Source organism: Macaca mulatta, chromosome 15 (genome assembly GCF_049350105.2).
Source record: "Macaca mulatta isolate MMU2019108-1 chromosome 15, T2T-MMU8v2.0, whole genome shotgun sequence".
Taxonomy (NCBI): Eukaryota; Metazoa; Chordata; class Mammalia; order Primates; family Cercopithecidae; genus Macaca; species Macaca mulatta.
The window spans coordinates 108,032,656-108,037,113 of NC_133420.1; the positions used below are offsets into that span (position 1 = coordinate 108,032,656).

Sequence of the window (4,458 nt, forward strand, 5' to 3'; positions counted from 1 at the left end):
CGGCCTTTGTGAACATCATCTAAAGGGCAATACGGTGAAATGAGATGAGCTTGAGGTTTGAATTCCATCTCTGGAATTTATACCTTATTCACTTTGATGAGAATAATTGAGTATTTCTAGTCTGACATGAATCCTCAAAACAACTGTTTGCAGTAGCTCCTATTCCCCATTCCCACTCACATTTCATAGGTAAAGAAACTGAGGCTTAGAGAGTCCATTTTCCTTCCAAGATCAGCTAGTTAATGATTGTGTCAGGATTGGAACTCAAGGCAATGAAACTCAAGCCCCAGCTCTTAACCTCAATTTTATATAGCTTCATAAGTTCCATAACTTATTTCTCAGTTTTCTTATCTTAAAAATTGAACAAATAATTTCTACCTCACTGGGTGGGTGGTTGGAGTAGCAACACAATAAATATTAGCTTCCTTTCACCTGAAACTGTGGAATTGCTAAATCAATTTGAATCAAGACTTTGGTAGAAATAAGTGAACATTATAGGTAATGCCCTGAATTTCATCCTCTGTTTTTCCAAGTAATTATAGGCCTCCCAATGACCCAGGTGCTTCCTGGTTGCAGATTTGAGTCTCCTACAGAGAGCAGGCTTCAGAAATGCCTTCGTTGGTCCTTAGCAATTTAAACACCTTTGCTGTGAGTGATTGAGGACTTTTAAAAGAGCACTTCTCACATTTTGTTGACTATAGCTTTTCCCTTTACAAATAGAAACAATTGTGTAAATTTACATATGTATCAATCTGAGCAGGGTTAGCTGTGTATTAACTTGGAGCAAGGAAAACTTAAGTCTAGAAAGGGAAATTGTCTTTAGTTTATACAAAGGAGAGGAAATGTACTCCTACTCCCCACAGAGAGGAAGAATGGACGAAGAAAGTACAAATGACCTATAGCCACATTGCTAAATCCCTTTCTCCTTTCCACAACAAACGATCAACATTCAGTGACAATACTATGATGTTGATTTTGTTTTAAAGTGGTGTATCATCAATTTTCATTTCTTGTTTTCTCTTTTCCTATCAGGTGAGATAAAGCCAATGAATGAGTACTTTTGATGAATCACAATGGCCTTTTTGATCTTTTGATCTTCCCCTTATTATTCAACTAAGACAACATAGAGCCATTTCCAAGGGTTTACACAAGCTTTTTTGTTTGTTTCCCATGCTATAAATTGGAAGACCTGAGTACTAGTGTCTGCAATTCCCTTTTTTCCTGATACTGAGAAAACAACAGAACTTCTCTTGAGTTTTAGTTTCCTATTTACATTAATCAATTTTATATTTATCAAGCATTCCTTATGCAGCAAACACTGTGTTGTTGGGAGTTGTGCAAAGGAGTATAATAATGCTGCCCTATTTACCCCCACAAAATCATTGCAAGATGAAGTGTCCAAACACTCTGTCCATCACCAAAAGTTGATAATTATCTTGTTCTAAGAAGGTCAGGCAAATGAAAGCTCTTTGTAGACTAAGTGTGCTACAGATGCTAGTGATGGGGATGGTGGTAATGAGGATAGTGGTGCCGGTGACGATGAGCAGGGGGGATGCTGTGAATAGTATCTATCCAGTGTCAGGAAAGTATTGATGCTACTGCTCTAGATTCATTGCAGATTTCAAAGGGGCAAACAAAACTTTTATGGGCATGGAAATGGAGTAGGAAATGATAGACCTTTTCTTTTTGCATTGATCTAATAGAAGGTTGCTGCAGGGAGCCTATAAGCCTATAGCACATACATCAACATTATGTTCAAGTTCTCAAGATCAGATTCCTGGGCTCTCTCTTTCACATGCAACATTAACATTCTTCTTGACACATTTTGTAATGTGCTAGCCAGAGTTAGACAGAAACTCAGATATCTAAGAGCCTACTGAATTATTTATAATCCTCGAAGCTGCCAAATGAAATTTACAGGTTGTAATTTTTTCAGAGCATCTCACTAAAAATAACAATCCCAAGGCCGGGTGCAGTGGCTCACACCTGTAATCTCAGCACTTTGGGAGGCCAAGGCGGGTGGATCACGAGATCAAGAGATCGAGACCATCCTGGCCAACATGGTGAAACCTCGTCTCTACCAAAAATACAAAAATTAGCCGGGCGTGGTGGTGTGTGCCTGTAATCCCAGTTACTCTGGAGGCTGAGGCAAGAGAATCACTTGAACCTGGGAGCTGGAGCTTGCGGTGAGCTGAGATTGCACCACTGCACTCCGGCCTGGGGACAGAGCAAGACTCCATCTCAAAAATAAATAAATAAAAATAAAAATAAATTAAAAAAAAGAATCCCAGAACTGATTACATGCCCCTCCAGACAGCAGGCATTATTTTTAGTACACTGAGCACTCTCTGGTATAAAAGATAAAAATGAGACACTTGACACTCACTACTAGTTTGTTCCTTGAGTCAAATAATACTAAAATCTAGGATTTAGAAAATATTATTGTTCTCTCTTTTTTACACATGATGTTGATACGGCTTCTAAAACAATCTCAAAGTCATTAAACTATCATTCTAAAATAAACATACTTGAGATTTCTGAATTTCTAAATTTTATATATAGCTCATATTCATACTAAAGCCAAGACTTAAAAGACTGTATAGCCCAATGTCTGTTTCACTTTTTAAATGATTGGTCCTTGTGGATACAGTCCGGTAAGAATCTAAATTAGGCAAAGCTGACACCAGGACTCCAAGATGGCGTCAGTCGTACCAGCGAAGGACAAGAAACATCTAGAGGTCAAACTAAGGGAGCTGCCAAGTTGGACCTTGATGCAGGACTTTACCCCTAGTGCATTGCCGGAGCGATTCAAAGAGGTTACTACCGGTGCTACAAGAAGTACATCAACGTGAAGAAGGGGAGCATCGCGGGGCTGACCATGGTGCTGGCAGGCTACGTGCTCTTTACTGCCTTTCCTACAAGGAGCTCAAGCACGAGCGGCTACGCAAGTACCACTGAAGAAGAGGACAAGCTCTGCACTCCCCACCATGACCTTCTTGGCCCAAGCCCCTCCATGAGGAACACAATCTCGATCGTTGCTGAATCCTTTCATATCCTAATGGGAAGTAACCTCCAAATAAAAGATGACAGGTAAAATATATATATTTTTATATACGTGTGTGTGTGTGTGTGTGTCTGTGTGTATGCGTATATATATGAGTTAAGACCAGGCATGGTGGCTCACGCCTGTAATCCCAGCACTTTGGGAGGCCGAGATGGGCGGATCACTTGAGGACAGGAGTTTGAGACCTGCTGGGCCAACATGGCGAAATCCCGTCTATATAAAAAAATATAAAAATTAGCCAGGTGTGGTGGCTGCGCCAGTAGTCCCCGCTACTCCAGAGGTTGAGAGGCAGGAGAATCATTTGAATCCAGGAGGTGGAGGCTGCAGTGAACCGAGGTTGTGCCACTGCATTCCAGCCTGGGCGACAGAGTGAAATTCTGTCTCAAAATAAATTAATTAATTAAATAAATAAAAGTTAAAAATTATTTGGATAGATGCCAATTCAAATGCTTTGTTAGATGTGTGCATTTTCTGTTGCTGCTGTAATAAATTACCATAAACCTAGTGGCTTAAAACAACGCGATTTATTCTTACAGTTTTGGAGGTCAGAAGTCCAAAAATTAGTTGCCGAGGCTAAAGTCAAAGTGTTGGCAGGACTGGCTTCTTCTGGAGGCTCTGAAGGGATAATTCATTTCCTTGCCTTTTCTAGTTTCTAGTGGTCCTCTGTATTCCTTGGTTTGTGACATCCTGCTTCATCTTCAAAGTATGCTTCCATCATCACGTCACCTTCTCAATCATCTTCTTCTTCTATTTTTTTTTTTTTTTTTTTTTTGAGACAGAGTCTCGCTCTGTTGCCCAGGCTGGAGTGCAGTGGCCCGATCTCAGCTCACTGCAACCTCTGCCTCCCGAGTTTAAGTGATTCTCCTGCCTCAGCCTCCCAAGTAGCTGGGACTACAGGCATGCACCACCACGCCCAGCTAATTTTTGTGTTTTTATTAGTAGAGACGGGGTTTCGTCATATTGGCCAGGCTGGTCTCAAACTCCTGACCTTGTGATCTGTCTGCCTTGGCCTCCCAAAGTGCTAGGATTACTACAGGTGTGAGCCACCGTGCCTGACCCACTTTCTCATCTTCTGTAGTCAAATCTTTGATGGGGTTCAGGGCACGCCACCCCAAAATATAGCACCTTGGCATTTGAGAAAATAGCAGAACCAGGAAGGTCACTTCACCTTTCACCACCCTTCCTCCATAATGCAAATCATAAAACCTAGGAAGAATTTTCTGATCTTCCCCTGAAGCATGTCATAAGATTCTTACTAAAGAGATGCCCTCCCTATACCTGAAGGAAAAGAGCTAAGACAGAGATGCCAAGAAGAAACTGAACAAACAGGCCTCGCTGAGTTCCCCTCAGTTTATTACCATTCGATCAGATCAGACCCCTTTTATCCAATCATA

The 4,458-nt window shown here is 41.1% G+C and overlaps 1 pseudogene; it reads left to right on the forward strand.

Moving 5' to 3' along the window:
- Positions 1–2,682: 2,682 nt before the first annotated feature.
- Positions 2,683–2,958, forward strand: LOC100428655 (ATP synthase F(0) complex subunit f, mitochondrial pseudogene; annotated as a pseudogene).
- The last annotated feature ends 1,500 nt before the right edge of the window (positions 2,959–4,458 follow it).